The sequence below is a fragment of the Malania oleifera genome, chromosome 13 (assembly GCF_029873635.1).
Source record: "Malania oleifera isolate guangnan ecotype guangnan chromosome 13, ASM2987363v1, whole genome shotgun sequence".
Taxonomy (NCBI): domain Eukaryota; kingdom Viridiplantae; phylum Streptophyta; class Magnoliopsida; order Santalales; family Ximeniaceae; genus Malania; species Malania oleifera.
Window position 1 is genome coordinate 24,864,918 of NC_080429.1, and position 15,027 is coordinate 24,879,944.

Genomic DNA, 15,027 nt, shown 5'->3' on the forward strand with positions numbered 1-15,027 from the left:
ATCTTGCAGGTTTTCTTTATATTTATTTTAATATTTAATATTTATGGTAAGTTTTTTATTGTACTTGTTATATGGGTTAATTGTTTTATTATGATTGTTTTTTATATTTATAGTTTAACCTTTTGTATTCGTTGAATTATTAATATTATTATTGTAGGATCCTTAATGTTATGTTATATGTCTAGTCTTCATGTTGCAGGTTTTTGTCACAGCTATTTTAATGTTCAATTGTCATATTTAAGGTCATTTTTGTTATTATTGCATGTTTAATATTTATGCATTTAGAATGATTGTTATTATAGTACTTATTTACTTAAGGGCATTATTGTTTAATATTTATATGTTTAGGTACGTTATACGCAATGTTCACAATAGGGTTATATCCAATATTAGAGTTCAGGATTTTTGTCATAATTAATGTTCACATGTAGGGTTATTATTTAATGTTTATATTAAGAATATGGTTATATTTTAATATTATGTCATTTTTAGTATTTCATTCTATGTTACATATTATTATTATGATTATATTTATTATTTAGTGTATATTTGTTAGTATCCTAATATTTATGGTATTACTTTTTTTTTATAGTATCTTTAGTATTTTAATATATGTGGTATATGGTATTTTGTTACTTATTTTAGTATTTGTAATATTTTAGTAGATATGTATTCTTATTATTATTAATATTATGTGTATTATGGTAGCTTAATATTTTAGTTTATTATCCTATTATCACGTATTGAAACCTCTCATACTGGTATTTTCCTTTAAAAAATTTATATACAAATTCAAAAGTTGGGAGTATATTTTCTTAAATATTTTCTTAATTTTTATCCCTGTGATTTTAATGAAAGGGTACGAGCTTTCGGGCTTCACTTACCTTTGGTTCTGAGAAAATATAGATATTACGTATATCTTTGTATAATTTGTTTACTTATTTATTTTGTATGTGTATTTGTAAATTAATAAAAGGAGTAACCTAAAGACTTTAAATTTACTTAGGGATAATTTCATAATCAATTAGGTACCGTTCGTAAGAAGGGCGCGTAGGTTGTGTTTGTACCTTCCCCTCGCGTAACCGAACTCTTGACCCCAGTTTTGGTAACATAGACTCATTCTACCCTTAACTGAGTAATAATTAAGTGTTCTAACCACACTGAAAAGTTAGTTGCGACTTTATTCCTATTTCTTCCTGAAAAATATAAAATTATTTTTATTTCGCCACCCCGGCGCACCCGCGCCCCGGGACGTCGTGACACTTACATCATATTTTGATTCATTTACAAAGTATCCCATATAGAAATTTCTTTTCTTTTTATTTTCAATTCTATTGACTTTACTGTAAGCCCAAGAGGGGGGTGAATTGGACATTTAAAAGTTTCTTTCCTAGGTCAACTAATCAACAGCAGTATTCACAAACCTATGGACAATCTAGAACATGTAAGAAGTAAGTCAATAAATACAACTATAATAAATTTGCTCCAAATAAATTAAACCATGCACAGTATGGTAAAGCAAATAAAATAAGGATTACACCAAATGTGTTATCAAGGTTTGGCAAAAAAGTTTACGTCGCCGCCTCTATCTCGCAAGTCCGAGAATTCCACTAAAGTTCACTTAACGGGTGAAGCGACACCGTATATAATATCAGATCAAATTATCAAGGCTAACCTCAACCTTTACAACCAATCCTTAACAGGCTAAACTAACGTCCCCTAAGGTCACACTTGGAATACAACAAACACTACAAACAATAAGGTTATTAGTGAAGGATCAAAACCGTCACTAATAATAAAAAAACTGTCACTAATAGTATTAGTGACAGTTTTAAATTAGTTGTTATATTTGTCGTTATTACTAACTATTAGTGATGAATTTTGAAATCGTCACTAATAATATAGTATTAGTGACAAATTATAACCGTCACTAAAACCCTAATACTATCACTATAAATTCTATATTGGCTTAGCACAAAATCATCACTAATAGTAAGATATTAGTGACGAATTTCAAAACCATCACTAATACTATACTATTAGTGACGAATCCTGAAACCGTCACTAATAGTAGAGTATTAGTGAAGGATCACTACCATCACTAATACTTGACCTTTAGTGAATGATGAAAATTCGTCACTAATAGTATAGTATTAGTGACGGTTAAAAGTTCGTCACTAATAGTTGGGCTTTAGTGAAAGATCAAAATCGTCATTAACACTTGGCCTTTAGTGAAGGATCAAAATTCGTCACTAATAGTATAGTATTAATGACAATTTTGATCCTTTACTAATATCTATAGACAATTATTAGTGACGGTTTTCAAAACCATCACTAATAATTTAAAAATAATTTTTTAAATCATTAATTCCTATGAAATTCTATAATTACATTTTCGCATAGATAACATTAAATCATAATTATTAAAAAAATTCATAAATTAATAAAAATTCTAATTTAAAATTAAATACAAATACATTATACAAATTCCGAATATTTTATACATGAATCTCATATGTTCGGATAACAAAAAAAAATACAAAAGGAAAAAATCAAAAGCTGCATTCAACTGTAGTGCATGTCATCATGTTAATATTGTGACAGCTACAAATCTTACAAATTAAGAATTATAAAAAAAATAAATTAATATACAATTTTTTATCATATACGTACTATAAGTATCAATGATTTGACAGAAAAATAATCTGACACTCGAACAAAGTTAAAAAAAAAAATGATACTATTTCAAATAGCTAAGTTTTATCAATTTTAAGAAATTTTGACAGCATTTCCCATATAAATAGGACATTTTCCATAGAAATATGTTTGAAACCTGAGTGTTTATACTAAACAGATCACAATAATCCAACCAGTAATTAATGAATTTTATGAATGTACAAGATCTTCATATAATCAACATTAAATAATGTAATGTGTTTATGCACCCTATAAACAATCTATATCAGACTATAGTTCTATAAAAAAAATAGAATGTGATGTTGATAATGATTTACATGGCTTCTTTAGGATTCAAAAACAACTATAATAATCAAATAATGCAAATGAGTCAATTATTGATGAAATTTTCACTTAATATATGTAAAAGTAAATTTACAGATGAAGTTGAAAATTCATTTGAATTTCACTCAACCTTTCAAAATTTTTTTAACATTTAGTACACTATAATCATTCTCATAAATATGGTATATAGTTTTGATTATTTTGGGAGAAATTTAACAAATTTTCAATAACATGCCGTCTGTAAATAAAACATTTCCCAAACCTATAAATCACAAAAGCATGCAATTCAGAATATTTTTGCATCATACAAATGCTCAATGTGTTTAAGACAACCTTTAACTCAAAAATAAAGACAATGATATGCATGAAAGTCCATAAGATTAATTACATGGCATCGTTGTGGCGTGTTGGTTATGGGCATTTAAAAAACCAATGAGCTTTTTAGCTGTTCAGTGAGATTAGCGCAGCTTGGCTATGGGAGATATGACCTTTGTTTTCTTCCTTTCCTTTTTTTTTTTTTTTCTCTTGTTTTAGCATTTTCATTCTTGTTTGTCCTAGATTTTCTATAGGGAGATGTCTTATTCTCTAACAATGAAATTTCGTCTTTTGCTATGGGAAAAAATATATATATTACATGCTAACTCAAGATCTTCCAATATTTAATGTTTTCCATTGTGTGTCTTACATAATGCAAGGAACAACATTACTCTTTCCTTTAATCCTCATAACCAAGTCCATCTAACATAATTTTACATCTCGGTTAAAACCAAATATGGAGATCTGTAAATATCACCTAAAATGCATAAACTGCATGCAGCGGCTCAATACAAGTATTGAAAACCACATCTGCATCCATCAGTTGTATTTTGCAGGCCTCCAAAAATACATGCGCTATGGGCATCCTCTGTAAATTTCTAGTTGCTAACCAAAACAAAAGTATTTTCATGAGGTAGGCATTCTATTCCTTGGAATTGTTCGATGGGATTATTTTGAATCCTGTGAACCACAAACCACCGAATGGAAAGAGCTGCTAAGAGGAAATATAAAAGTGGGGGCAATTTAGTTCAAAAATTGGGACGCCTATGAAACTTACCCATGGAGGAGCATGGGAATGGAATTCCCATCTTTCATGGAAATCCTCCAATCTCATGGAATGTGATGCCAATGACATTACATTCCTAACAATGTTGAAAGATTCCATGAACCAAATGTCCTCCTCTTAATGTTAATCAATCTTCAGTAATATAAGCCATAATATCCAGCACAGGCATGTTTATGCAATCATATCCACATATACAAAACAGTAGACAATAGCATACGGTTTGCCAGATAACATTATTAAAATGAAATGCCAGATAAGTATTTGCTGACTAGGGCTGCACATCATGAAACGAGATTAAAATGAAATTGCAGAGACCAATTGCTTTAAAACCATAAAAATAAATCTACTCATACCTCTGCTTTTGTAGGACTAAAAGATGCTCCAATATGTATTCACAAGATTGCTCAATAACCGGTCAATTTCTTCAACTGTCCCCACTATCTCTCCCTTATGACTAACCACCCACCCACTCTCTTATGAGCAATTACTTGGTGTTTAAAAGTGGTTGCCCAGCACTTTTTTATTATCTACCTTTTATATTCGCCCATGTGCATTGGCTAGTAATAAACAAAGTCTTGCCATGACAAGCCAAAATAAGATTTAATCATCTTAAGCAAACAAACAAACTAACATTATGCCCAAAATGAGCAAACCAACCATGTAGCCACCTGACCTTTAAATGCCATATATATATATATATATATATATATGAAATTTCACTGTTCTAATACATTTTAATATAAGTCAAACCCTCATCATGGTCTAGATAGGCAGAGGCGGCTCTGCCCTTAGGCCATTAAGGCAGCCGCCTAGGGCCCCCAAATTTTTGGGGCCCCTCAATTTTTGTTTAATATAATAATATACTTTTAGGGTCCCAAATTTTTTTTTAATTAAATAATATTAATATTATTTATTATGCTCTATTCCCATAATTGACTTCCCAACTAATAAATAAATAAAATTATATTTTAAAATATAAAATAAATATAATTAAAATTTTTTTTTTCAAGTCTTATACTTCCCATCTAACAATTTTATTGTATTTCAAATTATATATTACTCCCATCTCTCTCTCTTAGTTTCTCTAAAAATTTTTTTTCATCTCTCACACTCTCTCTCTCATCTCTTAGTCTCTCTATGATTTTTGCTCCAACTATTGTGTTCATCATTTTCGGGCCTACGATTCTCTGTAATTTTCTTCAACTCTAATTTTGATTTCAATGTTTGTATATTATTTTTCTATTATTTTCACTCTGAATTTTTCTTTCTTTCTATTTTTTCTTAGATTTTGGAAGTTTTGAGGTTAGAGCGCTGTATCCGGCAAGAATCCGATATCTCTAAAGTCTCACTCACCGATCGATTTGCAATAAGAATAATAATCAGGTTATATTGTTTCAATCTACTATTTCTATGGATTTATTAAATTTATTTTTATTTGTTTACATAATTTGTCAATTTATAGTGTTAATTTTGAAATTTAACTATGTCAACAAGAAAATATGAATCCGGATACGAAAAACGAAGAAAGAAAAAAAAAATAGAAGAATTAGTGTCATCTCAAAAAGGAGCTCTTGATAAATTTATTTTTAGTTCTAAGCAAAATATAAATGAACAAGATGAAAATCCTCAAAGAAACGAGCAATCAATTCCAGAGATGGAATTAGAATCTAATATAATGATTGATAATAATAATAATAATAATAATAATAATAATAGTGATAAAGATAACATTGATATACAGGAAATGTTCACTAATGATATTTCTTTTGAAAGACATTTTAATAATATAGAAGAAAAAAAAATAAATAATGATGATAATATTTATGATCCAAAATATTGGGAAAATATAGATACCAAATTACGAAATTTATTAGTTGAAAAAGGTCCTATTAGGGATAATGATTTAATTTTTCCAAAAGATGAAAATTCAAGACATTTTTCAAATATATATTATATTCGAAAATTATCAAATGGAGAGAAACATGATAGAAAATGGCTTATATATTCTAAAGATTTAGATAGAGTATTTTGTTTTTGTTGTAAGTTATTTGGCCAAAAATTAAATAACCAACAATTAGCTAATGAAGAGTGTAAAGATTGGAAAAATCTTAGTACCAAACTTAAAAGTCACGAAATTAGTGAAGAACATATTTTTAATATGAGTAAATGGACTGATTTAGAGTTAAGATTGTTAAAAAATATAACAATTGATAAAAATATAGAAGACCAAATTAACAAAGAAAAAGAACACTGGAAAAAAGTATTATTGAGAATTATTTCTGTTGTGAAAACTCTTGCTAAAAATAATTTGGCATTTCGTGGGAAAAATGAATGAATTTTTCAAGAGAATAATAGAATTCTTTTAAGTTTAATTGAAATGATTGCGGAATTTGATCCAATAATGAAAGAACATATTTGACGTTTTCAACATGGTAAAATTCATAATCATTATCTTGGTCATAATATGCAAAATGAATTGATAAATTTATTAACTTTTAATATTAAAAAGAAAATTATGAAGCAAATCAATGAAACAAAATATTATTCAATCATACTCGATTGCACTCCGGATGTAAGTCATCAAGAACAAATGTCTTTAATAATACGATATTTGAATCTTTCTACAAGTCCAATTAAAATAGAAGAACATTTTATAGAATTTCTAAAAGTAGATGATACGTCAGGAGAAGGACTCTTTAATAAATTAATAAATGTCATACAAAAATTTGAACTTGGTATTGAGAATATAAGAGGGCAAGGATATGATAATGGATCTAATATGAAAGGAAAACAACAAGGTGTACAAAAGAGACTATTAGATTTAAATTCTAGAGCATTTTATACTCCGTGTGGTTGTCACAGTCTTAATCTAGTACTTTGTGATATGGCTAATTGTTGTTCTAAAGTTATAACTTTTTTTGGAGTAATACAACGAATATATACATTATTTTCTTCTTCTACGAAACGATGGAAAATTTTAACCGAATATGTACCAAATTTAACTGTAAAATCATTCTCACAAACATGTTGGGAAAGTCGAATAGAGAGTGTTAAGGCAATAAGGTTTCAAGCTTCTCAAATTAGAGATGCTTTGCTTCAATTAGAAAAAACTAGTGATGATCCAAAAACAAAGAGTGAATCTTATTGTATAACAACTTATGAAATGGAAAATTTTGAATTCTTACTAGGAATGATTATTTGGTATGACATATTATTTGCTGTTAATTGTGTTAGTAAAAATTTACAATCAAAAGATATGTGTATTGATGTCGCCATTAATCAATTAAAAGGTCTTATTGTTTTTCTAAAAAATTATAGGGAGAATGGATTTATATCTTCTATGATTTCAGCAAAAGAGATTGCACTTGAAATGAATATCGAACTTATATTTCGTAAAAAACGTGTAATTAATAGGAAAAAACAATTTGATGAGAATGCTAATGATAATACAACACACTCAGCTGAAGAATCTTTTAGGATTAATTTTTTCTTATACATAATAGATCAAGCTATTATTTCATTTGAGAGTAGATTTGAACAATTTCAAACATATGAGAGTATTTTTGGTTTTTTATATGATTTAAAAATATTAAAATCATTAGATGAGAATAATTTGAAACAAAAATGTTTGACACTTGAGAATATTTTAAAATGTGGAACACATTCAGATATTAATGGTTTTGATTTATTTTCAGAATTGAGAATTTTAAAAGAAAGTTTGGAAGAAACGAGTACACCAATTGAAACATTGAACTTTATAAAAAAGGTAGATTGTTTTCCAAATACATTTATTGCTTATAGAATTTTATTAACGATACCTGTGACAGTAGCTTCTGCAGAAAGAAGTTTTTCAAAACTTAAACTTATAAAAAATTATTTGCGATCAACTATGTCACAAGAAAGATTAAATTGATTGACTATGTTATCAATAGAAAAAGAAATACTTGAAAATCTTGAATATAAAACTTTAATTAGTGATTTTGCATCTCAAAAAGTTAGAAAAATTAATTTTAAATAAAAATAAAAATTAAAAAAAATATTAAGGGTCCTTGATTAAATCATTCGCCTAGGGCACCATATTGTGAAGAGCCGGCCCTGTAGATAGGACAAAATTTACATACACAACTATTCCCAAAAATATCCTCAACTCAAAACTAGGGTAATACAAAAATAACCTCCTAAAATACTTACCCTACAGATAGGATAGTACTGTAGCCCCCTTTATCTGCGAGTCTGATCTGCTCGCCTAGTTGGATCACCTGAAAAAAAATATTGAATTACTGGCATGAGACAACGCTCAGTAAGACGAAATATGCTATTGCTAGTGTGTGGCAAATGAGTTACATATGGCGTAATATGATTTAGAAAAATACCATAGATAACTGAATCTGAGAAAGCTTGTATAAATGTCGTATAGTTTATCTTATACCTATGTTACTTAAAATAATTGTCTTATATATTTTCTATTCATAATACTTCTAATATTCATAGATATATCTACTGATACTGGAAATCTGATTATACATATAATAACTGAGAAAATCTCCCTAGTTGGATAACTCTATGTCATGATTTAACCCCTCATGACTAGGTTGTACAGCCCGTAGGCAGGACCTATCACTAGCTGGCCAACCAGGATAAGTCATTATGCTACAAAAGTCTAGTCGGCCTCCTCAACCCTAACTAATGGGGAGCCTGTCCACTACATATGCACGATCAACTCCTGTAAATCCACATACTATCTGAGTTATATGGTTGCACTCTGAACTGTAAATAGCTACGGTACCGTGCTCTATAAATTGAGCTGTAATGGTCCATCAGAGTCTGATACTATATAATATATTTCTATATAAAATCTATCTATTTTACCATAATTTTGTATCAACTGTATTAATCATGACGCTGTATTAAACTATATTCTTGTATCAATTGTATTTCTATATCAACTGTATTTCTGCATGTCATAGTTATGTAAAACTGTATATCTGTATAAACTGAATATATGTATAAAATTGTATATTTGAATAGCTGTAATAGTTCAAAACTGTTTATTCTATGAAAAATAATTCTATATATATACTCGTGATTCTGTAAAAGCTGCATAGAACACTATACTATACCAGTATTTCTCATGCCACACAAGTAAATAATACTCATTTACCATAATCAATAAAATTGTATAATTCCTACTCTAGAAAACCCATAAACAAATACTATATTTTTCTAGTGAAAATAACTGATTGATTAGCATAGCATATTTTCCTTACCTGACTACTAGAAAACCCCTACAATAACTAGGCCTACACCCCCAAGGTTCCCTGACCAATACCCTGAAAACAACTTCCCCCAATATAAAATTTCAGTATTTCTTTGCCTACTATATTTTCTACAGCTGTAGGAAAGCCAAATATTTAATATAAAGTCTTACCCTAAATTTGAAATGGTGTCCAAGTTAGTCTTACCAACGATCCACTCTAGCAAACTTGAAGAAAACTTTCCCAAGAGTGTCATGGTGGTCTTAGATCATCGAACCGACAAGAATCTGGCCCAGAAACTTAGAGAGAAGGGGGTAATGATGAAGATAGAGAGAGAGAGAGAGAGAGAGAGAGAGAGAAAAAAAGAGAGAGAGAGAGAGAGAGAGAGAGAGGGTTTGAGCATGAAATTTCTGCTGCAAAAATCGAATTTGAGCTATTTATACACTAACCTTCGTCAACGAGACCTCGTCGACAAGGTCATGAAGGAAGTTCGTTGACGATGCTTATTCCTTGTCGACGAAATTCAGGGTTGAGAAATAGCCTCTCGATATTTTCTCGTCAACGAAACACGCCCCCATCTACGAGCCCAATAAACCACTTCGTCGACGAGGCCCCTATTGAATTTCATTTACAATTTCTTTCCCTCCTCCCTCTATTATTTAAATACCATAATTTTTTGGATCAGTACATTCTCCCTTCCTTATAAAAATTTCGTCCTTGAAATTTACTACCCATATGATTCATCATTCCTTAAAGAAACGTGGTCTACTTATTTTATTATTTACCCTCACTTATAGCGGAAGAATACCGCGGTTACATAAGTAGTTCTGGAAGATTACAATTATACCTAATAAAGAAAATTCTCCCAAAACTAAAACACTACTTATCTTATACTCGACATTACAATTACACCGTACTACATAAAAGAAAATTAACATTACTTTAATTTACAAATTAATGCTATATCCCACTAAATAATTGTGGGTATTTCTGCCTAATTTCATCTTCAAGCTCCCAAGAAGCTTCTTTTACCACATGATTCTTCTACATGACTTTTACTAGTGGTATCTTCTTACTGCGCAATTCCTGTTCCTTTCTATCCAAGATCTACACTGGAGCTTCCTCATATGCAAGAGCATCACTGAATTCTAATTCTACGTAACTGATAATATGGGAAGGATCTGAGATGTATTTCCTTAACATAGAAACATGAAATACGTCATTTATTTTAAATAAAACTGGTGGTAAAGCTAGCCAATAGGCGATCGGCCCAATTTTCTCAAGTATCTCAAATGGGTCAATAAACCTAGGGCTCAAATTACTCTTCTTATCAAAACTCATGACTCCCTTCAGTGGTGCTATTTTCAAGAACACATGGTCCCCCACTTCAAATTTCAATTTCCAGTGGTGAGTATCTGCGTAGATTTTCTACCGACTCTATGCTGCACTGATTCTATCTTGAATAAGTCAGACTTTATCATACGCTTGCTACACTATTTCTGTCCCCAAAACTCGCCTCTCACCTAGCTCACTCCAATATAAAGGAGAACGGCTCCTCCTACCACAAAGCACTTCATAAGGTGTCATGCCTATACTAGCTTGATAGTTGTTGTTATAGGAAAATTCCACTAGTGGCATATACTGGGTCCAACTACCCCCAAAATCCGATACACACGCTTGTAACATATCCTCAAGTATCTGAATTGTTCTCTCTGTCTGACCATCTGTCTGAGGATGGAAAGCGATGCTGAATGCTAATTGAGACCCTAAAGCTTCCTGCAAGCTCTTCCAGAATCATGATGTAAAGCCTGGATGACGGTCTGAAACTATAAATACCAGTACTCCATGGGATCAAACAATCTCCTAAATGTAAATCTCTACCAATCTGTTCATGGAATAGCTAACTTTGATAGGTATAAAATGAGTTGTTTTCGTCAGCCGATCAACCACCACCTAGATGGCATTCTGACCATGCGAAGCCGACGGTAGCCCAGTAACGAAGTCCATGAATATTTGACCCCACTTCCCCTTGAGGACGTAAAGTGGCTGCAACTGCCTTGTCAACCTCTAGTGCTCTACCTTAACCTGCTGGCACGTCAAGTATTGCTACACAAATTCTGCAATCTCCCTCTTCATGCCATTCCATTAGAAATACAGCAGATCCCTATACATTTTAGTACTACCAGGATGAACCGTGTATAGAGATTTGTGAGCCTCCTTTAGAATCGTTCTCCTAATATCGTCATTTACAGGCACACACAATCTGGAACGGAACCTCAATGCCCCATCATCAAAAATGCTAAACTTCTCTCCCTAACCATCCTGTACTCTAACTATTACCTTTGCTAATTCTTGGTCATTTTCCTGAGCGGCTTTAATCTTTTCATATAGCGTAGGCTGCACAACTACACTAGCTATAAATACCTGAGGATCATCCTCTACTAACTCCACGCCGAGTTTTTTTAAGTCCATCTGAATTGGGTGCTGAATTACTACTACTAATTGCGCTGTAACCTCTTATATACGACTCAGTGAATCAGCCACCACATTTTCTTTACCTGGGTGGTAGCTGATGGTGCAATTGTAATCCTTAATAAGTTCTAACCATCTCCTTTGCCGCATATTCAACTATTTTTGCGTGAAAAAGTACTTTAAACTTTTATGGTCAGAAAATATTTCACATCTTTCACCATATAAGTAATGTCTCCAAATATTTAGGGCGTACACCATTGCAGCCAATTCCAGATCGTGAGTAGGGTAGTTCTTTTCATACTCTTTCCACTACCTGAAAGCATACTCTACCACCCTACCATGCTGCATCAATATAAAGCCAAGCCCTTTCAAAGATACGTCACTGTAAATTACATAACCATCACCTCCTGATGGAATCATCAGTATCGGTGCAGTGGTGAGCCGCTGCTTTAATTTCTGGAAACTCTACTCGCATTCATCATTTTATGCAAATCTAGCATTTTTCTTGGTCAAACGCGTGAGAGGCCTTGATAAGGCTGAAAACCCCTCAAGAAATTGACGATAATAACCTACTAGTCCCAAGAAACTTTTGATTTTCTAAATGTTCTTTGGTCTGGCCCAATTCACCACGACATCAATTTTACTGGGATCCACGGAAATACCATCCCCTGAGATCACGTGACCCAAAAATGACACTTTCTCTAGCCAAAATTCACATTTACTAAACTTGGCATACAACTTCTTCTCCCTGAGCGTTTGCAGTACCTGTCTCAAGTGCGCCTCATGATCCTCGAAACTCCTCGAGTAAACCAGTATATCATCAATAAAAACTACAACAAAATGGTCTAAATACTGGTGAAAGACTCTATTCATCAAGTCCATGAATACAGCTGGGCCATTTGTCAGACCAAATGACATAATGAGGAATTCGTAATGCCCATACCTGATCCTGAAGACTGTCTTCGAGACGTCCTCTGCTTTTACGCTCACTTGATGATAGCCTAATCTGAGGTCAATTTTAGAATACACGCGTGTACCCTGGAGCTGAACAAATAAATAATCTATACGGGGTAGAGGATATCTGCTCTTAATAGTTACCTTGTTTATCTCCCTATAATCAATGCACATCCTCATAGACCCGTCTTTCTTCTTTACGAACAACACTGGAGCTCCCCACAGCGATACACTGGGTCATATAAATCCCTTATCTAGCAAGTCTTGCAACCGATCCTTTAATTCTCCCAATTCAGCTGGAGTCATACGGTAAGGAACCTTAGAGATCGGCGCTGTCCCCAAAGGTAAATTTATAGCAAAATCTACCTCGCGATTGGGAGGCAACCCAGGTAGCTCTTTTCAAAAAATATCTGGAAATTCCCTTACCATTATAACCGGTGTACTGTCAAATTTCGATTCATTATCTGACACCTCCTTTACAAAAGCCATAAACCCCTAACTTTCGTCTAGGAGTAGTCTGCTTACTTGCATGGCTGATACCAATTGTGGCGAAGCACGCACACGTGAACCCACAAATATGAATTCTTGCTTGCCAGGGGGTCTAAAAATTACTTCTTTTTGATGACAATCAATACTGGCGTGATTAACTGTCAACCAATCCATACCAAGTATTACATCAAACCCATACATATCCAATGCGATTAGGTCAACTAGTAACACTCTCCCTTGAATTTCTATTGGGTAACCTCTGAGCACTCTTCAACACCTCGCCACTGACCCTGATGGTGAAGCTACTAACAATTCTATATCTAATAGTAGGGTCTCATTTCCAGACAATTTGACATAGGTTGTAGAGACAAAGGAATGAGTAGCACCTGAATCAAATAAAACAATAACTTGATATGGTAGAACAATAAAAGTACATGTCACTACATCAGTGGCAATCTCAGTATCACCTGACATCAAAGCATAAACCCTCGCCAAGGCTACATTCCTCTGCTGGCCACCTCGTGTCGCCTGATAACCTCCCTAATAGGGTCTGGGAGCTGGGACCTGAATTAGCGATCCTGGGCATGCTCGTGTCATGTGGTCGGGTCTCCCACAACAATAGTAAACATCTCTCCCTACCTGGCACTCCCTTAAATGTTGTTTCCCACACGTCTGACACACCGGGTAGGTCTGCATACACTGATTCTCACCAGGTCCTGTCGTCTGTCTCTGGTCTCCCCTATAACAATCTCCCCTCCATGGGCCATGATTGGAACCTTCCTGAAAGCCCTGAGGTTTGGGCCTCTTCCTTTGACTCTGAGCTGCGATACCTCTCTGTATGCCACTCTCAATCACCGCAGCCCTATCGACAACCTCCGTAAACGTCTAAGCCCAAAAACCAATAACCTGCTCAAACAAGTTCTACCTAAAACCTTCTTCGAACTTCCTTACCTTTTTCTCCTCGTCTGGTGCCAAATGTGGGAAAAACCGAGACAACTCAATAAACCGAATTGCGTATTGTGATACTATCATCTGCCCCTGAACTAAGTGCATAAACTCAGCTGCCTTTGCACTCTAAACGATAAAAGAGATATATCGCTCGAAGAACAGCTCCTTTAATCTATTCCACGTTACGGGCACTGGATCCGATCTCTGCTCTTCAATCAGTCACGCTGATCTCCACCAGTGCTTTGCCTCTATTGTTAATTTAAACGTCTCAAATACCACCTTCTGTTCGTCCATACATGGAAGCATTGCCAACATCTCCTCAATGTCCTGGACCCAATTTTCAGCCATAATCGGGTCAGCTCCTCCAACAAAAGATGGGGGTTTCAACCGCATAAACTGCTTAATCTTACAACTACGCTCCCCTGAACTTCTGGACATCTCAACCATCACCTGCTGGGTGACCCTGCGTAATACCGCCTCAGTATCTCCACCTCCCATACTAGAAGTTCCTGCTCCACTGCCTCCAGCATTTGTACCACTACTTCCTGGGTCCATCCTGAAAAGGCAAAGAACACATTTTAAAAACCCTATCTCCCATCCAAAATCCATTCTATTTCATTCAACTGAAATACTATATCCATATTTAACTACCCTCCCTGATCTTAATTCAAAATCCATTTCTGCAATTTAGACACACGACCCAACAATAGTTTACTATGACTTTCCTAAAATCGTCACCCTAGGAAAGACATAGAAACCACCATGGAAATCCTATATCCAGACCAC